Here is a 22,880-nt window from a genome sequence, read left to right on the forward strand (position 1 = left end):
CCATGCTAGCCCACGTATTGGTAAATGCCAGTTTTACTCTTTGGTTCCAAGTTATTTCCATTTGTGGGTTCCCTTGATACCATTTTGTTGGTACAAGTTATACTTTTCATCACTTATCTCTCTCTTTGTTCTCGTGGTTCAACGAACTACGATTGCTCTGATTTTCTCATTGCACAGTGAGAGTACGTAGGCACGAGGATGTGAATCCTTGGCGAGCATACTTCTAATTATTCCACCTTCCGCCTTAGAGCACCATTCATATATTTCATTATTCATTATCTACATTAGATCATAAATCGTTCACCATAGTAACATACTATTTCTTTGACACCGAAATACAGTTTTCTTTGGAATTCCTTATATACCCTTTTAGGACGATATAACGACAGTTCGTGTTTGTGCCTAGAGTTGTTTGGCTTGTACCCAGACATTTAATTCTTCTTTTTCGGCTCAACCCTCACTTGTGGTTTGTTCCTCCTTCCCTCTATGGTACAAATTCCATTTCTCTTATAGATTCCGATATATATCTGATCTTTGGTTTGAAATTATACTTTTTAGGCACTTGTTACCAAATACTTCAATTATGTGACTTTGGTCACTTAATTTCGTTCATCTCCATCATGCATTTATATTCTAAATTGATTCACTCCATGTGATATACTAGTTACCTTTGAGCCAAATACATTATCTCTTTGTGCTCCATCTGGCATCACCTTGTGAACTAAGAGATGTTTGGATCAGCCCTAAACACTTAATTCTCCTTGTTTTTGGATTTACCCTATAGAGCCATCCATGCTAGCCCACGTATCGGTAAAAGCTAGTTTTACTCTTGGGTTCATGTTTTCACCCTTGTTGGAGTTCAAAACATTATCCTTTGGTTCAGACCATACTTTATCACAATTTCTTTTCATCTCCTACAACTAGTTCATTGAAATACGGAGCTCTGAATTCCTCATTGCAATATGAGGATACATAGGCATGAGGGCCCTAATCCTCACCGAGCACTCTATTTATCTCTTTTTCCTTTTCCCATATATTTTGCGAGTAATCCTTAGATAACACCCCGTCGAGCTAAGAACAATCAAAATCGTTCCCATGGAGTACCGTGGATGTTTGGGGTGCTAATATCTTCCCCTTGCATAACCGACTTCCTTACCCAGCATATCTCTTCCCCCCGGGTTTTATCGATGTTTTCCCTTACCTTCAAGAATATATAAAGTTCGATGGCGACTCTGTTGTATGTTCGAGCGTGCGATGTGTTCGGGTATATTTTTGCTAGCTTCAGCTGGCGACTCTGCTGGGGAAGCTTCGTTGCTTGGAGTACTTCCTAGTCGCTAAAAGGAGTCGAGCCTCGTTTAGGTTGTTTTCTCTCTTGTTTTAGGTGTTTATCTTTATACCTTACTCGCTTTATATTATTCATCATTTATTTTGGTTGCCTTAGACTTCTGCATATTTTGTTACATTGGATATCTATATATGCTATTGGGTTGGGGTTGATACTATATGAGTGAAGCTCTAGGCCTAAGCTTAGTATACACATAATATAGATTTGTGGATAGTGTAAGACCCTATTTTTGACCCTAAGATCCCTCATGGTATTCTCATCATATGCATTAGCCTTGGGATCACAACGTAGCATCCTCATTACCCCTCATTCATTGGGTTTGTATTGGGAGAGATCCCCAAGCACTATTTGATTGTATCATACTTTGTATCTTTATCATTTACTAACCAAAATACCAAAAATATGTATTTGTATTTGTCTAAATCTTTTGTAGGTAGTGCACATGCTCACCTTTGATTCATCAAGCTCATAGATAGGGTTTAAGACCCTCAATGCAAGGAGCTCGATCAAGAAGTAGTATACTATGGATATAGGCATCATATATGAATCCCCATGAGCTTCACATGTTATTTTTATCAAAGTAATCATCAAGAGTTTGGAGATGGTTTGCCTTGGAAACCCTAAATCATCTGGGTATCTTGTGTAACTTCTTCAACAAGCTCCTTCGACAATTGATCAAATAATTCAAGGTATACTTCAAAATTAATCATCTTATGCATATATTATCTCCCATGAGTCCCAAAGGTCAAGAGAATTGCAAGTTAGCAAGTTGGTTGATGGTGGTTGACCAGAAGAATTCATATGATTAAAACTAGGTTCCCTAGACCCTATCTCCTTTAATTTTTATCATATGAAAATGATTCCAAGAGAAACGTTACTCCAAATGACATTCCAAACAACTTTTATGTTAAGGTCTAGAGCTAGTTTTGCTTGGAAAGTCGTTTTTTATGGTGAAAGATTACAGGTCATTTTGTCTAAACCTTAATTTGGAGGTCAATTTCCCAAGACCATAACGTGCTCAATTTTTATGAGATGAAATATTTCCAAGTTGCAAAATCAAATTCAAGATGTCTAATTTAACTTTGATGTTTAAAGTAAGAGAAAATTCAACTTTTATGTGCATGTGATATGAGGATACATTATATGTCATTTTGGACCAATGCCATTGAACAAGTGATTTTCCTCAACTTCAAAAATGCATAACTCCTTCATATTAAATCAAAATGAGGTCAAATTTGTGACCATTTTGAAGTAATTTGAGATATATACAACTTGGATGAAGTAACCTTTCTGCTTTGAAGCTAACATAAAAATTTATCCAAGGTGGAATAAGTAAACATATGGCTTGACACTTAGAAATTTTTTTGACATGTTTGATTTTCCTAATTTCCACCTCAAAATTCATCATCATCCAAGCTTCAAATGAAAAAGTGTTCAACATGAAAGTTGTTCCTACTGATCTAATCTTTCCAAAAAAGTTCAATTTTATCCATTTTGGACAAGATTTGAATGGGTTGCGCATGGCTTAAAAATGAATGATCATTTGGCACAAATTGAACTTAAACATTCCATACACCAATGCATAACATTCCAATGTGATCTCAGCAAGGCTTGTACTCAATTATGGATCAGAAGAAGTCACTTAATAGGCATGTTACACACCATGCACCCATGCAATGTACATTGCTATTTTTGGGTTTCATTTCAAGTGTGCAAATATCAATCCATTTGGCTATAAATAGAGCCTTCTATGCTCAGAAACAAGGACCCTACGCGCCATCTTTGAATCCATACCTTCAAAACCTCTCATTTCAAAGGATAACCTTGATAATTTCAATTGGAAATTGAGTTTGAATCTCACTGTTTTGAGATTCGAAACTCCAAGAGTCCTGAGCTTTTCATCCATTCAATTTTACTCCTTCAAGTGTCCTGAACAAGATCAAGAGCAAGCAAGAGCAAGATCAATCAAGCACAGATCTACATTGAAGGTATTTTCCAAAAAAAATCATCTCTTCGATTCTCACTCAATTCTCTATAATTATCTTGGATCTTTGGTTGTCTGAAGTCCTACCAATGTAGGCAACAAGATTGAGTTGCTTTGAGGTCAAATCGAAGCAACTCGGATCGTGAACCTCAAATTTTAACTCCTTGTATCTCTCAATATACTTGGAGTTAGGATAAATTGAGGCCAGATTCGAGCTCAGAGGCATTTTTACTTTAAACTCATGTCCTTATTTTTAATTTTGGTGATGGTTATGGATGAACCAGTCCAGTGAAGCTCACCGGAGAAGGAGACCAGAGCTTTGGCTCTGGTGGTGAGTTAGCATTCATCTGAGCCACTTGATCCATTTGAAATGATCTAATCTCGCGCATTGAAACTGATTACCACTTGTGTTATTCTTTGACTCGTGGCTATGGTGGAATGCGCGCTAGCAACCACTTGATCTGCCACCTCAATTAATGAGGGAGATCAAGTGGTCCACGCTTTTTCTCATTTTCTGATTTACATTTTATTTGGTTTATTTTTATTAATTCATATTAATTTTAATATTGATCCAAAAAATATGAGAGTTTCACCAAAAAAATTCTTCTTTTATATTCTGAATTATGAGAGTTTCACCAAAAAAAAATATGAGAGTTTCACCAAAAAAAATATGAGAGTTTCACCAAAAAAAAATTCTTCTTTTAAAAATTCTTCATTATTAATATTTTTCACGATTTAATTGATTTTGTGAATATTTTTAATTGTTTAAAAATACTTTTAAGTTTCCAAAAATTATGAATTTTTTTCTCCAAGGTCCTTTGACCTTGTTTGACCTATGATAAATCTCATGGTCATTTATTTGGTATTTTGATGAGGTTTTAGGATTTTGGCAAACCATAATTTAATTTAATGCATTACTTAATTGATTTTAATTGTTTAATTGCAAAATAAGTTGTGTTAAGCTTCTAATCTTGACTTGTTGAGTTGAACTTGTGTTATTGGGTCTTGGTCAAGGTTGATTTTACTTTGTTGAGTTAAAATCATTGGATTTAGGGGATTGGTGAAATATACATTTCATCTCCCAAAATGAATGAATGATTTTAATTTGATAAAAGTCCTCCTTTGACCAATTTGTGTTGATTCCATTCCCCCTCCCTCTTCATCTCAATCCCCTTCTCTATTCATTCATGTCATGCACCTATGATATCTCTATATCCTAAGGCTAGTTGATTGCAAAATCAACATAAGTGTGGATGAGATTAGGTCCACCTCTTTTGCATATTCTTTTTGTGTGTGGTATGTTTTAGGAGCATAGTTCATTATACTATGTCTCTAACATGCATTAACACCAAAATTTCTATTGCCCGACCTCAAATAGATGTGACTTCTACATAAGTCCAATTACGATTGCTTAACATGGCGCTAAATTTGTGACACAAAAGGTATAGCATTCTAATAAGTGAGATTGTAAGTCTCCCCTCTTTCATGGTATTGTGTGGAAACTTGGCCTTTTTTCCTTCCTTTGGAATATGTATTGGTTCAAGGATTCATACTTGTGAATAGTGGGTTGAGTGTTCTCCAAAGAATGACGTAAACAAAACAAAAGCAAAAGCAATACTAACATCTAATCAACTAATAAGTAACATTTAATTTCAAGCCATTTACTTTTATGTACTTTAAGTTTGAGCTCTTATTCATTTGCCATTATTCATACCATTTAACTTGTTTACTTTAATGTCATTTTCACTTTGCTCATTTGAGCCATATCTTGTGATTATTCTGTGATTGTATATACTTGTTTGTGTTCTTTTGACCTTAATGTACATGATAACAACAAACACCCTAAAATACATTTTGTATGGACTGTTGGTTTGCTCTAAGACATTGGACTTAGAATTAGGCAACACTCCTTTTGTAAAAGGACTTGGCCAATGCCAACTTTCATGAAACCAAGTGCTTGTAAAGTGAACTTTCATCTAATGCAAATATCGAAGATCCTTTTGAGTTCATCTACAACATGATCTTGATGAAGCTGTTATTTTAAACTTATGTTTAATGCTTATCTTTAAAGTCATCGGATACATGGAAGATCATGGAGTTGCTAATTTTGGATGTGGCTATCTTTATTTGACGTCTTGCTCCTCATCTGGTTATTTGTGTATTGATATTGCTTGATTCTAAAGTCCAAGGGAAATTTGGGTTTCTATATGACATTCTTGTCTATTGGATTGCAGCCCATTGGTCAGATATTTTCAACTCTTAACTTTTAAATTTGTGCTTAGGATTAGTCTCTTCATCTCCTCCCCATTTCTTTAATTTCAAATCTCTCCCTCCTTTTAAAATATTCTTTGATTGTGTTTGTTTTCTAAACTTAGACCATTTTTCAAATTAGAAACTTTGTCCTTATGCCATGGCATTTTTAAACTCTTTTCTTAATTAAACTTGTAAATGAACTTAATCATACTTGACTTAAAATTTCAAAAGCCAAAGAGAACTAACACTCATTCAAACAATTTTTAGGCCTTTTGTGCCTTTGTTAAACTTTATTTTTTGTTTAAAACAATACGTTCATTTTGAAATTGTTACCACGAACTACGAGGTTTTGATCCCTCATTTTATGTTGGTACGTAGGAACAAGTCTAAAGGTCTTGTCAAACACAAAAATATAATTAATGAATTCTTTTATCATCCCTCCACTCTATTTATTGCAAACATCTTTTGTACAAAAATACATATGCACACGAAAAAGGGCTCCCTAAGAGTACCTAGGACACTTTGGGTGCCTAACACCTTCCCTCTGTGTAACCAACCCCCTTACCTGTAATCTCTGACATTTTATTATTTTGATTTGAAAACTTCTTATCTTTTGGGTTTTGCTCGTACTTTTCCCTTTTCCCTTGGAAACAATAAAATCGCGGTGGCGACTCTGGTTTAATTGACGTCTAGCTTATCCATAGCTTGAGGGTCATGAATTTACCACTACAAATAGTCATGTGCACCTGAGTTTTGTGCATTGGGTTGTCACGGGAACCACGCCCAAACTAGATTCACTTGGAAATAATTTTGTCCTGTGAGCATTCACTATGGCAGGATATTTTCATTTCGAGTCGATGACTTTGGGAGACCTTCTAGGGACCACCTTGGAGCATAGTCCATACCTGTGAGGGGGATATGGGTTTTTCTTGTAGGAAACCATGGACTCTACGTACCTTGATTCTCATATTGCATCGAACCTTTGAAATTATAGCAAACGACATATACAGATTACTCAGAATGTATCAGAGTTTTGAATTTGTATGATCTATATCATTCCATCATACATTATCATTCATCATGACAAATATTTTTGCATATGTATTTCTTTTCCATGAATCCAAGAGCCTGGTTTGTTAACTAAGCATTCGAGACGAAGCATGACTTCCGAGAGAAAGAGCACTCATAGTTACAAGTTTGTGGAACCTTAGTTGATTGTGTTTAGAGGATTAGAGGCACATCTAGTTCTTGGAAACATAGATGAATTCAAGAATTCTTATGGCAACCTCTTAGGAATTTTGAACACCAAGGTTAATACCACCGATATGCACACTCTGGTGCAATTCTATGACCCTCCATTGAGATGCTTTACTTTTCAAGATTATCAGTTAGCACCCATGTTGGAGGAGTATTCTCATATTCTTGGTATTTGGATCAAGAACCGTCTTCCTTATGTTTGCACTAAGGAACTCCCTAAGTACCAAGTTCTTGCTGAAGCCATCCACATAGAGAAGAATGAAGTGGAGTTGAACCTAAAGCCTAAGGGTGGAACCCATGGTTTTACCTCAAAGTTTCTTGCGAATAAAGTTACTACCTTTGTCGATGCTGAAAGTTGGACGACTTTCAACGCCATTCTAGCTCTACTTATCTATGGGATCGTACTGTTTCTGAACATGGAAGAATTTGTGGATCTGGCTGCTATTCATATCTTCTTAACTCAGAATCTTGTTCCTACTATTCTTGCTGATACTTACTACTCCATTCTGTCGCACCTCAAAAAATGATAATGCGATCCCTCGCGATGGAACGCGGAAAAAATGTCAGTTCGAATAGAGTCGCCACCGAACTTTATTCATTCCAATGAAGGAATAGGAAAATATCGAGAAACCCTTTAAGAGAATAGAATAATGGTCGTCGCAACCATATTCGGGTTCGGGAGTCGATTATGCAAGGGGGAAGGTATTAGCACCCCTCACGTCCGTTGTACTCAACGGGAACCTTTTAGTCTGATTTTGCTATTTGACTGTTAATTGAATGTTATTCGCTTGCTTCGAGTAATTAGAATTGATGATAGATATGGATGAAGAACTCAGGAGGGGGAAATGAGAGGTTTTTTATTAGTGTGCTCGCGAAGATACAGCAATCTCCTGCCTACGTATCCTTATGGTGCAATAAGGAAATCAGAGCATTCGTAGTTCGGGCTACTACGAATATTTGGTGTGTTTTGTTTTGATGAACGACTATGTATGTCGGCGTTCTAACGGCTAAATGCTGGCTTGTCTACTCTCGGTGGAGGCTCTAGCACTAGTTTGTTGTGCACATTAGAAAGGATTGACAGTGTTCTTTTTGAAAGGGTTTTGGTCACGCGGGGGTGACAAGTTGAATTGATGTGTTTGGGTGTTTGATTGGTTTCGATCGCGTAGGGGAGAGAAATTAGATTTGATTTGTTTAAGATGTTTTTGAAGAACGACGAAATATTGAGCAATGTGGTGTACACCAATCGTCCAATTCTTTCGAGGAATAATAAGGCGATTGCCTTCTACCCCTTTTTTCGTTCGAATTTTTATCGAAAGTTTGTTTGCGGATGTCGAATATGCACGGTAGTGAGGCGTACGCCTCCTACTTGCTTATTCAAAGAATAATGAGGCGAGTGCCACCTATTCCCTTATCCAAGTTTAATTAGAATGTATTAATCGGAAGTCGATAACTTGAGCAATATGGCGAGCACCAATTATTCAAATAATCGAGAGATGGCGAGGCGAACGCCTTCCATCTTTTATCACCCGGGGTTTAAATTGTAAAAGATATGTTTTTAGATATTGTATTTGATTTGAGAAAATAGTTTGAATTTGAATTGGTTTGGATCGATAATTTGAGCAATGTGGCGTACGCCAATTATTCAAATAATCAAGGAATGGTGAGGCGAACGCCTCCCATTCTCAATTGAAGTTTAAGTTATATAGTTTATTTTTGTGAAATTGTATTCTATATAAATGGTGATTTTGAATTTATTCGATTGTGGTTTTAATTTGATGACGAAGATTCGAGAAATGTGGCGTACGCCAATTATTCGAATAATCGAAAGATAATGAGGCGAACGCCTCCTATCCTTTTATTATCGAAAATAATTAAAAGAATTTGGAATTTGTAGTTGATTTAAAATAAATGATTTGAAATGTTATGGTTTGATGTTTTAATTAAATGACGAAAATTTGAGCAATGTGGCGTACGCCAATTATTCGAATGATCGGAAGATAGTGAGGCGAACGCCTCCTATCCTTTTATTATCTGAAAATTTGGAATTTAGAATGTTTTAGAATTTTGTTTGAAAGAAATGATTTGAAGTATTTTATAATTATGGTTTTAGAATAATTTGAATTTGGAAATTATATTTGATTTGGAGAAAGTGATTTGAAATTATATGATTAAGGTTTAATCGGGTGACAAGAACTCGAGCAATATGGCGTACGCCAATTATTCAAGTGCTTGAGAAATAGTAAAGTGAATGCTTCATATCTCCTTTTTCATCCCAAATTTATAAAAAGATATATTTTGAGTATTACCCTAATTTAGGAAGATGATTTGTATTTTGTATGATTATTAGGGTTTTTATTGAATCACGAAGATCCGAGTAATATGGTGTATGCCAATTATTCGAATAATCGAGAGATAGTGAAGCGGAGGCTTACTATTCCCCTTTTCATCCAAAAATTAATTTAAAATAGATTTTTTTAGAGTGTATGGATAAAAAGATTTGGATTTGTCCTTAAAACAGGGTTAGTCGGAAAAAGTAATTCAGTCAAGATTAAATGGCTAATTAAAATAAATTCGATTAGCTAATATAGTCAAATTACTTAAAAGTCAAACAACCCAATTAATAACAGTAAATTTAAAAGGACTAACTACTTAAATTTAATCAATTTAAATGTGTTTCAATTAATCTAAAAAGGGTGTTGAAAGTAAAATTGATATAAACTAGTGAAAATTTGATTGAGCTTTGAAAAACATCAAGCTTACTTAATATTATTGGGAGCTGGGGGTGAGAATAGCAGATTCCCAATGAAGCATAAAACCCATTCGAATAGGGCCCAATCCAACTCCTAATCAACCATTCATAAAAAACAAAACAAAATAATGCTGAGTGAATGAGAACGGAACGTTGCATCTCCTGTGATTCCTTTTCGTCTTCCCAACAAAACCCAACGATCACTTAGTAATAAATTACCCCTAGATTTATGCCTCGAAAAAAACAAGCTATTAATAATTTTAAATAAATAATAATGCAGCAATGCAGAGACCTAGTATACCGCAGGCTATTACCAAAATGAGAATTAAATATGGCATTGACTCAGTACTGAATGCATCATCAATGAAAATATAACATTACTACTCAAAAATATTTGTTCATAAAATAAAATAATTCACTCGTCTTCTTCTCCTTTCTCAGCTTCAACCTACAAGCTCAACAAAGTCCAAAGCTGACGGATCTAACGGCATTTAACAAGAAAGCTTGATGAGCATCCTTCGGTGTTCGTCCACTGAAACCAGAGAGTCGACTACAAATCTATGAACGATCTTCACTAATGAGTTCCAATAGAGGCGTGGGATCTAGATCCCGTATCAAACTCGGAGCAGCGAACTTCAAATTTCGTAGATCTACCATAACATGCGCAGATATCAACAATCATCTAGGTATAATAAACATACAACATAATAGAACAGAAAAACAAAAAGAACGAACTCTTGAAGCGAAGGCGAAGATGTCTCGAAGAACCTCGGGAGTCCGGTGAAAGCTTTGGCGGAGGTAGCGGCTTCAGGTATTTATCTCTTCTTTGTTTTTGCGTCTGTTCTTCTCCTTGCCTTAATCTCTGTTCCTTCTTCTTGTTCGATTTTCTTTCGTTTTGTTAGGGTTGCTATTAAGGTGGTGGTTTCGTACAGATGGTGGTTTTTAGCTCAAACTTGTTGAGATTCAATGTGAAATCTCAACAAGCTTAGAAATTTAGAGCTCTAATTAAGTGTTTTGGACTCTTTTCTGCAGAGTAGCGGTATCCTCTAGGGGTCCTCTCTTCCAATGATTGGATGTCTCTTATATAGAGTGAAAATGGGTAGTCCTTGAATCATGAGCTGGCAGAGGTGAAAGGAATCATTCTGTTAGAATTGGATTTCTCAGAGTTTTGGTGGGGACCAGGGCGATTGTCACAGGTAATTCTTCTTTGTCTGTAGCGCCCTTTAAAGCATGTGCTCTCTTAAGGTGCTTTTTACTGCTAACGAAACTTTTACCATTTGGTAATTTGTTTGATTCTACCTGTTATGACTTATATTTGGCTCAGAATCCTTTGTATGAGGGCAAACCAACCTTGGAAGTTCATGGAGGAAACAGACTCACAATTTTCCAAGCTACGTCTTATCACTCATGTGAATCCAAGTTCCCCTGTTGTGAGGCCTTGATCTCAAACAGGTACTCTTAGGATTTTCTCTCCTTTAATAATATGGAACAAACGCCATCATTTGCCTTATCGCGGGACTTGTCATGTTTGCAGGACATATGCTCTTGGTTTGCTGCCAGTAAGAAGATGACCAGCAGGTGACTTGTACATTTGGAAACGTCTCCAACGCAAGATTGATGCCATTGGTATGCATCGCTGAATTGTTATTGTCGGTGATGTTGTATCTGATGCAAAATTTACTGCTGCTGCGATTTATTGTGTCATTGCAAAGAGAGATGTTGTGAAGCATTATCTGTAGAACCAAGGGTGATGTATGGTGGATCTTTTATTGCCACTGTCAGCCGTGCGGGTCTTCAGATGCTAGCATAACAGTTGCGAGTACGATTGCATGGAGGAAATCAAAGGAGTTTGTTGTTTCACTGTGATGGGTCTCATGTTGTAGTGAAACTGCAGGTTTGTGTTTTCTTTGGCTTAGCTTCATGCCTTTCTTGGTTTCTTCAATGATGTGCAATTTTGGAACGTAAAGGTTTGATAGCCGTTAAATTCATCTGGCGCTGTTGACTGACTCTCAGTTTCAATTTGCAGGTCCTTTTTACTGAGCTGTTATTTTGTTGGTCTGCAGGTTCATGGCCAATCGAGATAACTTGTTTTAAGCCTGAACTTTTTAGCTGCGGATTCAAACCTTGTATATTTAGTGTTTTGTGCAGGTCATACTTAAGTGATGTGATGATGATATTTGACTCCACAGCCGTTTGAGCTGTTATGAATGATGAGTTTGATTCAACCTTATCGATTTTGCTTTGTCTAATGGACCTTATCATGAATGCTTTCCACTGGTATACTTTGTAATCGGGTGAGCACTTGTGATATTGAATGCAGGTACATGAAACATTAAACATTGATACATGATTTTCGAGTCTTGGCTTTTGTTTCAATGAAGCGATATGTACTGGCCTGTCGCCAGTTCACATGACGCTAAGCATAGTAACTTATTCTTTTACTTATCTTGATGTTGCCTCCTGCAATGGTTTAAACTTCTGTCTTGTTTGAGTTTCCAAACTACATTGTGCTTTACAATTTCTTGTAGCCATTGGATTTTATGACTGCTTTGATTTCTAACTTGATCATTTTGCAGGGTCTGATTCCTCAAAATAAAATATAGGGCATGTTTGTTTAGTTTGTGGACTTTTGACTTGGACGGTAATGCAGGCTGGATTGTTGAAGATGTTCCTTGTGGTAACAGAGTTGCTTTTGCTGGTTTTGATCAATTTATCACCAAGAATGCCACTTTGACAAATGAGAAAGAAGTCGATGCATACCTTATTCGTGCTATGAAGTTTTCCGTCGCATGTTGTGTGTGTTGCTGTTTTTTAATTATGCAGGTGGCAATATGCGTGTGGCTCGTAACCTTTGGGAGAAAATAGCACAAGGAGTTTGTTGCGGTCAATATACCCGCTGTTTCCAGCTTGACATGAAGTTATGTATTTGGATCATAGGCTAGGACTTTCCCTTTGGCAATTTGCAAACAGTTGTAACTCATATTTGTAAAATGTATGATTAAGCGGTGGAATTATTACGTATGGACGTGTATGTATGATTTTCCTAATTGTGTGCATTCCTATATGCTTGAATTTTAGCAGTAAACATGATGTTCATTGTGGGTAAACACGCCTGAGCTGGCTTTGTAGGCATAGTATGAACAAGTATATCCACCTTAAGCAGGTAGACATAGAACAAAACTGACTAGGTTTATGTCGACAAATGTAGGTTCGTAGAGTTGGGTCAATGGATCGACCGGAAGTCAACGGTTTGTAGAACTAGGCAAACTTGCAATTCTTTGTTTTCATAGTCCTTGGATAATCAATATGTAAATGACATTTTGGTATTCTGATGATTGTTTCGTGAATGGCATTGTATGGGAATGACTTGCATTGGGTTTTTTGATATACTTATGCTTTAAGAACTTTCTTAGGGATGAGCCGGCATAGGACACAATATGAATGAACTAAGAACAAAATGTGCCTGGAGTAATTAGAGGAACTGAGCATAGACAAAATTTTACAGGGGTCAATGATTATGAGGAAATGAATGCTTAAATCCATTAGTGTAAATGAGAACAAACTGCGAATGGTGAAGGTTTTAGAGGCTGAGAAGCCACCCAAAGAAAACCAGACATGATTGGGGTTTATGAAGTTTGGATCCAGTATTGATACTTGAGCTTCTAGTTTTATGCACCACACCAAAAATATTTTAATTGCCCGGACAAAATTAGGGTGTGACACATCCATGTGAGGACTCATAAGAAGAAGGGAACCATCGTCTGTTGTACCCCTTTGTTGTATAGATGGTTTATTTCGGATCTACCCAGCAAAGGTCATTTCATGGAAAATAAAGACAATCTAAAGTGGTCCCAGAGAATCATGTCCTTGAACGCCGAAGATATTTCCAAGTACTCTCGAGTCTACGATAATGTCAAACTCATCCTCAACTGTGGTGACTTCCCTAATGTACCTCTTCTTGGTACAAAAGGGGGAGTCAACCACAATTCGAGGTTGGCATTGCGACAGTTGGGATACCCCATGGTAGATAAACCTGATTCCAAGAGTCTAAAAGGTTTTGTTTTACATGAAGGGGTTGATGATCCAAAGCTACTCAAGAAGATTATCAAGGCTTGGGGAGCAATTTATCCTCAAGGAAGAGCAGAAATGGGTAATAAGAACTGCATAGCCAGGGAAGCTTATACCAGATGGGTGAAAGATAGAATCAAAGAGATATTGCTTCCATTTCCATCTGAACCATCCATGAGCATCAAGCCTCCTGAACCTGTGGTCAACCATACTTCTGAAGTCGATAAACTGAAAAGAACTATCAAGACCCTAGAGAAAGAGAATGTGGATATCGAATCTAGACTTGGTAATATATCCTTGGAGAAAGAGACTTTGAAGTTCAACCTGAATCATAAGAGAGATAAAGCACGTCAGGCAGACGACGAGGTGCAGGCTGAATTGCACAAAAGAATGAAAGTGGGTGAAGCACTAAAAGGAACTTATGCTAGCCTATCAACAAATAAGAAACAGCTAGCAGAAACTCAATACCAGGCTTGTAAAGTGGAGCTTAATAAATAAAGTTTGATGGTGACTCTGTTGTATGTTCGAGTGTGCGATGCGTTCGGGTATATTTTTGCTAGCTTCAAAGATCAAAGAATTTAGTTGATCAAAATTTCTTTTGATGAACTTGATCGATGGTTTAAATTAATTTGAAATCTATGCTCAATCCTAATCTAAGGGTTAGAGTTGAATTCAAAGGCTATTCTAAGGGAGCACGCAATTGTTAATCCAAACTTGTTTAAACTATCTAATATTCTAAGTCAAAAATTAGTCCTAAAGGAGCATACATTTGTTATAGTAAAACCAATTTCCAAGGGGAAAAATGGTCTTTTAAATCATGAAATCCTAATGAAAAACAATTAAATCTAATTAGTTCTAATTTCCTAAAAATCTAATTAAAACTAATTATCAACTTTTTTGAAAATTCTGTTACTGATTAAAACTCAAAATTTCTGAAAATTCTAATCTAATAATCCTAAGATCATAAACAAGCTCAAGGAAAGAGGTTCTGAACCCGAACATATAATGCATAATTCAGCAATAGGTGCTTTGGGCCCAACAGAGTAAGCCTAAATACAAAGAAATGTAGTTGGGTTCAACAAGTATGTTGCTAAGAAAAACAGGGGTGTGGAAAGCAAAATATTGGGCTTAATGGCTAGACCCAACAAAATTTGCAAAGGAAATGAGAGAAAAATTCAGCAACAATAATTCATCATCTCTACACACCAAATTTAACTTTTCATGTCCAAAGGGAACCACCATCGGAGCTTCAGCACCACCTCACCTGAGGCGGCGGAGTAGGCTGGAATCAAGAAAAACCACTATCTTCCTACTCCTCTCAACCTCTTCTATCCTAACCTCTCATCTATTCTAACTACAAGTTAACCAATTCTGGAAATTGAGCCATTAAAGTCAAGAATACTAAGCACAAAATCTGAAATTAAATCGAGATGGAGGATAATCAAACCACCAAACCTTGGGGTTTCGATTCTCCACTACAAAAGCTACATCATGGTATCAAACATTCAACAAACATGCAAGGATAAAAATTCACCGACCTGCAAGAACAGAGCTTTGTTCTTGGAATTTGGTATTGGAGATGAAGAAGATGAAGTGAAAACCATAGGTATGCTACTTCAAACCTTTAATCTTCTACTTCTACTATGAACTCCTCCTTTTCAAGACTCGACTATGAAAAATTCTGAATTAAATTGTTGTTGTTGGTTTTGATTATTTGAATGTAGGAATAATATTGAATGCAAGAGTTTTAGCTCAATTGATAACAAACTTTAATGTGAAGCTTGCTCAAATGGTGATTTTAGCTTTGGTGTATGGAGAGGAATTGGAGAAGATGAAGTGAGAGAGTGAAGGTTGAATTTGCAATGAGTGATTTTTTGAGAGAATGGTCAAGTTATGAGATCCCTCTTTTGGTTATGGGAGTGATGTGTTTATATAGGTTATAGGTTTGGATCAAATGGAGGTTCAGAGTTAGTTTTGTGAGGCTTGGAATTGGTTAAATGAGGCTTGGAGTTAGTTGAAGTGGTTTGGAGTTAGCTTGGGACTGTTATGACTAACTCAAAAATGTTGATAAGTTTGGTGAATTTAAGTGTTAGGAGCTTGGTTCAATGCATGAGTGATATGGTTTGTTGCTGCATAATTATGTAAAGGATACAATGTGTATTGATGCAAACATTGGGACTGGTTTATAGTGCAAAGGAAACGGCAATACTGCTGAAAAATGCAGCATTTTGGCTATTGTCCCAGGTGTAATCGATTACCCTAGACTTGGTAATCAATTACCACCATGAAAAAATGGTTTTTTGGCTACTGGAAGCAGAGTAATCGATTACCCAAAACATGGTAGTCAATTACTATCATGAAAAAATGGTTTTTTGGCTACTGGAAGCAGAGGTAATCGATTACCCAAAACATGGTAATCGATTACCATCACGTAAAAATGGTTTTTTCCTTATTTTTGATGCACTGGCTCATGTGTGAGGCATAATGGCTTGGATTTCTTTCTTGTTCAATATGAAATCAGCTTGAAACAAAAGCTTTCAATGCATTTTTTAACATGTTTGAATGGATGAATGGAATTAATGGGTCATGGAATGACTTGATTAAATGGATAATGAATTTGTATCAATGGGACTATAAATCAAAGCATGAATGAATCTTGACATTTTAATAAAACCCTGAAAATAATGGATGAAGTGGGAATGAAATAAGACTCGCATCAACTGGATCATGAGACCATGAAGTCAATGAAACATGAATGCAAACCTGCCTTGAATCAATCATATGACACCATGAATTAGGATTTAGCTAAGTCAAAATCACAATGCCAAGCCATAAACAAGAACCTCAAGCCAAGTGGGAAGTCAACTCAAGTAGTGCAACAATGCCATGAATCCCAACCAGGGTTTCCAACGCCTCAATGCAAGTCACATGATTTACAAACCTCCCACATCAAAAGTTAGGTTTTTTTTATGAACCTTATATCAAAAAGTCAACCCAGGAAAGCACCTGAATACCACATATCCCTGATTAGGGTTTCAAATACAGCCCAAAGCTCCCTAAGAAACATCTCGAACCATGGACCCGCTATTTGGGTTTAGAAGTCAAGTCAATGCACAGAAAGTCAAGAAACAAGATCCCAAAGGGGAATAGTCAAGAATTAGGGTTAGAATGTGATGAATGTCAAGGTGTAGGCCTCATTAGTTAAGGTCCCAAAGAATCAAGTCGGTAGGGTTTCAACCCACATGATGAATAATACCTAATCTTCAAGCCAAAACCCTGATTTTTAATAGCCACAAACCTTGAATCTATGATGCTTGTTAGCAAGTGTTGATCATGAATGAATGATACACATGAATGAGGCATGAATAAGTATAGATGGATCTCAAGTTATAGGTTAGATGAAAAAAAAAGGGAGGGCAAATTTTGGGGTATGACAGCTGCCCCTATTTAATATTCTCAGACCTTAAGGTATAAATATCAACGACTTTCAAACCTTCACGGTAAGAGACGAATAAATACTAAAATAACCCAGAAATTTGTCTGCAAGGAGTGAATGAAATGAATAAACTGTAAGGTAGGGTATTAACGGAAAGTCGTTCAATGGATGGCGTATCAGTTTTTGTATGTGGTTATCTGTTAGGGATCAGCTGACATGTTTGTGGGGAAAATGGGTCGACGACACAAAGGAATGCTTTGTAAAGACATGCATGCAATATGCAATATGATATGTATGTTATGTATAACTGATCTTTTTTTCTTGTCTTTCTCACTCTTTTTCCTCTTCTTCTTTTTTTCTCTTTTTCTTTCTTGACTCCACTAACAAGTTTTGGCATGTAACCAGTGATTGAGGTATTCCCGTAGGATTCCATGAAGGAAAAAGAATTACGTGTTTGCAAAAGGAAAGTACCAGTGGATATAGAACTGAGATAAGATCTCATGCAAAAGGAAGAGAGACATCTTACAAAAGGCAAGCAATTCAACTGAGAAGCGACCTTCTCGTACAATAGGTAGCAACAGCTACATATCAAGAGATAGGGAATCTCCAAATACAGTTAAGAAAAAGGGATACACAGATTTTTCCCACAAAAGGTAATGAGAACTCCTTAACAAAAGGTTAAGAAGAAAATGGGAATGAGGGATAACCTCGTCGGGGGATATGATTTTTCCTCGTGCAATAGGTGGCAACGACTCCTTAGCAATAGAAAAGGGGTCTTCCAAACAAAAGGTTAAGAAGAAAGATGGTCGAATTTCTCACACAAAAGGTGATGAGAACTCCTTAACAAAAGGTTAAGAAGAAAATGAGAATGAGATTCTCATACAAAAGGTAACGAGAGCTCCTAGACACACGGTTTGTTGGGGATTCTCACACAAAAGGTTGTGAGAGCTTCTTAACGAAAGGTTAAGAGGAAAGTTAGGCTGGGTTCTCGCACAAAAGGTAACGAGAGCTCCTAGAGACAAGGTCTGCGGGGGATTCTCACATAAAAGGTAGTGATAACTTCTTAACGAAAGGTTAAGAAGAAAGTTGGGGATCAAATTCTCATACAAAAGGTAACGAGAGCTCCTAGACACAAGGTCTGCGGGGGACTCTCACAAAAAAGGTAGTGAGAACTTCTTAATGAAAGGTTAAGAAGAAAGCTGGAGATGAGATCCTCATACAAAAGTTAACAAGAAACTTCTCAACGAAAGGCTAAGAAGAAAGATGAATGGGATTTCTCATACGAAACGTAATGAGAAACTTCTCAATAAAAGATTAAGAAGAAAGATGAATGGGATTTCTCATACAAAAGGTGATGAGAAACTTCTCAACGAAAGGTTAAGAAGAAAGATGAATAGGATTTCTCATATGAAAGGTAATGAGAAACTTCCCAACGAAAAGTTAAGAAGAAAAATGGAAAGGATGATCATCTCATACCAAAGGTAGCAATGACTCCTTATCAGGAGAAGATTTCTAATGCAAAAGGAAAAGGATACTTATAAAAGGTAAGCAGGTTTAGGAATAGAAATCCTCAAGCAAAAGGATGAGGAGACTTACAAAAGGTAAGCAGCTAGAGATAATGGTTTTCATGCAAAAGGCACAAAGAGGACTCACAAAAGGTAAGCAAGAAGGGAACTATCTCCCATGTAAAAGGTATGGGAATACTTATGAAAGGTAAGTAATTGAAAAAAGGTCACAAAAATTTACACAAGGCCAAAAAAGGAGCTGAATAGGACCTGCTAGGTAAAACCTAAACTCAAGGGAATTTGCCAGGTGAATCTGGGCTTTGGCACACTCTGATAGGTGGCGGACTTTGCAAATAGGCACGAAAACCTCATATCGTCCCTCGGGCACAACGGCGGGGATGAATTTCTCAAACAATGGCTACCCAAACCCCGAGACTCACCAAACGTAAATCAAGCATTTAAGCAAATGGGAAGCAAAGAACTGACAAAGGTACCCTACTCGTGCAAAAGGAAATGAGGGGGAGACGTGATTTCATGCACAAAGCAACTAAATAAACTCACGAAAGGTAAGTTATCTCAATTATCTTCTCCGAGTGAAAGGCAAGAAGGGATGACACATAGCAAAAATAGAATAGATTCGCAAAAGGTAGTTACTTGACGAAAGGTCACCAATACTCGTAAAAGTTCTAAAGATATTTCGCCAAGCGAAACCTGAGTTGAGAGAATTTTCCAGAAAAAATTTGGGCTTTGATACACTCTGTCATGTGGGGACCTTGCAGTAGGCACGAAAACTCCATATCGTCCCTCAGGCACAATGGCAGGGATGAAGTTTTCGAAACAATGGTTACTCAAACCCTGGGACTCACAAAACCTATATCAAGTGTTTAAACAAAATGTGATGCAAATATTGACAGAGGTACCTTACTCGTGCAAAAAGCAACAAGGGGGAGATGTGATTTCATGCACAAAGCAATGAAATAAACTCACGAAAGGTAAGTTATCTCAATAATCTTCTCGATGCAAAAGGTAAGGAGGGTTGGCACATGGCCGAAAGGACTTACAAAAGGTAAGTGACTGATGAAAGATTTGAAGGTACTGGAAAAAGGCAAACATGACTAAGTAATATTTAGCGAAAACTTGTCGGGAATACGACTCAATGGTTTTCATGATAATGTTCTCGCTAGGGAGGAAGAATGTCTCAACAGAGGATTCTTTTATGCTTTCGAGAAAGACTTCCATGCAGATATGCATATTTATTTGGCCAGGCGTAATGCTCCATCTTTGTGGAATATGCTACATGTTTCACGATGCAATGTAATGAAAGGTTGCTTATGCAAAATGATAATGCGTGGTCAGGCTTTTGGTTAGACGATATGGTAGGATGTATCTTGAAGATTGAGAACTGAGGGTACCAATAACCATTGGGTTTGTTAATTAGGATCAATGTTCTCTGTTGAAAGGTTAGGAGATGTGTTTAGCGTGACTCCCTGACATTCATCTTGAACTTAGAAGTCTCTTATGCATAATGGATCTTGCTCTGAACAGCCTCAAAAGTACAAAAAGGATCTTCCTTCACTAGTTAGGCATGCCCCGACCTATTGGGAAACTGCATGGATTTCCCCAGCCACAAGTTATGAGGCAGCCTTGTCATAATAGCTATCTCGATTTGACCTGCCCCAGTGTCTTGAAACAGCATACCTCTGATTAACTTCTTAGAGAGATTGATTTCTTGGGGTTCCTGAGGTAGCTTGCCCCAGTACAAGTCTTGGAATAACTTTTCCTCGGGCTGGACAAACTTTGAGGAAATGCCCCTGACTCACATGTCTTATAGAGATTTATCGAATCTCGACGTAACTTCCTTAGATCAACTTAATCTTGTAGATATTTATTGATGTGATTGCCTCAAATGGACTGAAAAATTGGAGCGTCTTGTCTTTCTTCTCAACGCAGTTCTTAGACATTCTACTTCTTGATATGATCAAATGAAATGGCTTGCCTCTCCTCAACAGAGTCTCAGGCATTCTGCACTTGATAGGATCAATCAAAATCATTTGCCCCTGCTCAATGGAGTCTCAGGCGTTCGGTCTTCTGATGCAATCAACTGGAGTGATTTACTCCCTGATTATAGGATCTTTAGAGAGATTCGTTGAATCTTGACATAACTGTCTCAGACTAACTGAATCTTGTTGAAATTCCTTGACGTAAGTGTCTCAGATTGACTGAAATTTTGAAGCATTTTCTCCTTCTGCTCAACGGATTTCTCAGACATTCTACTTCTTGATATAATCACATGAAGTGGTTGGCCGCTGTTCAATAGAGTCTCAGGCATTCAACACTTATTGTGATCAATCAAAATGATTCTCATATGCTCAACGGAGTTCTTGAGCATTTATCTCTCTGAGTATGATCAAATCAAGGTGACTTGTCTCTACTCAACGGAGTTCTCAACCATCTTGTCTTATGATTCAATCAGATGAAGTAATTTGCCTCTACTTAACAAAGTTTTTTGGCATCCTCTCTTCTGGTTGTGTCATCAAGCTTTCCAATTCACATTCATTATGGAAACTCTCTTGATATCAAATGCTTACTCACGAGTAACACATGTTCATTTTTAGAAATGATAATGGCAATGTCATGTTTATGCAGTTTTGAAATCCAAGCTTGTTCACTGGAATTTTGACGTACAATGAATACATCACTGATTGGGAATGTCATATCAATATCAACATAAATGATGAGTGGATCATTAAGGAGTCAGTTTTAACACGATCTTGCTAACTGTATGCTTTTGAAATAAACCCTGCTTCCCTTAGGTCTTTTGAGGGTTGTAACTGGTCTGGTTCACGGTTTCAGAAAGAAAGGATATAAGGCTCAAACATATCTTAACACACCTGTTCTTCGGGATGTTCTTCAGATCTACGTTCAGCTAGTTTGACACAAGCGCTAATCTTCCAAAAGGGATTTTGAAGTAATGATTAATGAACCAACGAGGTTTTCAGTGTGGCAGTCACCCTTCTTTTGTTTGGTTTGGTAGCCACACGAATTTGTTCTTCTTGAGGATTTTCTTTTGGTTCCTCTCTCTATTTCATTTTTTATTTCCCTACTTTTGCTGGATTGATTTAGATTTTCAATCCACAAGGGTGCCCTAATTTTTTCCTAAGTCACTCATCTTCGAGTTTTTCGACCTAGCGGCCTTTTTCTTTTTTAATTTTTTTTCCTGTTTCTCTTTTTTGTTGAAACAAATTGTGTGACATTTTTTCGTTTGATTTGAAGGGGTTGTGACTACCTCATTCCTCTATTGGTGAGGGACAACCATTAGGAATTTGTAGTTTCTGACCTCTTATGAGGGATAAAATGTGGTTGATCCTCAGATAGGACACTCCTCTTTTTTTCTTGGAATTTGAGCGCATGGTCAAATTAGCTGAAGACTATCCTACCCCGGTTTAAAATTGAGGGTTTTATGTATAGAAATAAACTCCTACGCCTTGGCTCGAAGGGGTTGACTAGGTATTATCTTCCTTATATCTCCGGTGTTTGGGATTTTAAACAATGCCTTACATCATTAGCAAGTTCTTATTCAAAAGCATACATGCAATGATCTCGTGTTTTTCAATTCGTCATCTTCCTTTTGATCTCGTTCAAAATGACATTCCAAACAACTTTCATGTTGGAGTCAAGAGCTAGTTTTGCTTTTAAAGTCACTTTTCATGGTGAAAGATTATAGGACATTTTGTCTGAACCCTAGTTTGGAGATCAATTTCCCAAGACCATAACTAGCTCTATTCTTATAAGATGAAAGCCATTCAAATTCCATGACCAAATTAAAGATGTCTACTTAAACTTTTATGTTTGGAGGAAGTTCAAATTCAACTTGAAAATGCATGTGCCAAGAGGAAACATTATAGGTCACTTTGGACCATTACCATTGAACAAGTGATTTTCCTCAACTTCAAAAATGCATAACTCCTTCATCCCAAATCCAAATGAGGTCAAATTTATGACTAAATTGAAGAGGTTTGAAAGAGCTACAACTTTGATGAAGGAACTTTTTTCCATTTGAAGTCCATAGCAAAATTTATTCAAGGTGGAAGAAGTAAACATTTGACTTGGTACTTAGAAAATTTGCAAGCATGTTTGATTTTCCAAACTTCCACCTCAAAATTCATCATGGTCCAACTTCAAATGAAAAAGTGTTCAATATGAAAGTTGTTCTCCTTGATCTAAAATTTCCAAAAAGTCCAATATCATCTCATTTGGCCAAAGATTGAAGGACATGCGCATGG

General features: G+C 36.9%; 1 long non-coding RNA gene across 2 annotated transcripts; it reads left to right on the forward strand.

Moving 5' to 3' along the window:
* Positions 1 to 10,231: 10,231 nt before the first annotated feature.
* LOC127115646 (uncharacterized) lies at positions 10,232 to 12,626 on the forward strand. 2 transcript variants are annotated; one of them, XR_007800827.1, is made up of 5 exons: positions 10,232 to 10,399; positions 10,621 to 10,784; positions 10,913 to 11,040; positions 11,123 to 11,482; positions 11,615 to 12,626. It is a non-coding gene; the product is annotated as an uncharacterized LOC127115646 (long non-coding RNA). The 2 variants fall into 2 exon arrangements; XR_007800826.1 differs by having other exon boundaries at positions 11,123 to 12,626.
* The last annotated feature ends 10,254 nt before the right edge of the window (positions 12,627 to 22,880 follow it).

Source organism: Lathyrus oleraceus, chromosome 1 (assembly GCF_024323335.1).
Source record: "Lathyrus oleraceus cultivar Zhongwan6 chromosome 1, CAAS_Psat_ZW6_1.0, whole genome shotgun sequence".
Taxonomy (NCBI): domain Eukaryota; kingdom Viridiplantae; phylum Streptophyta; class Magnoliopsida; order Fabales; family Fabaceae; genus Lathyrus; species Lathyrus oleraceus.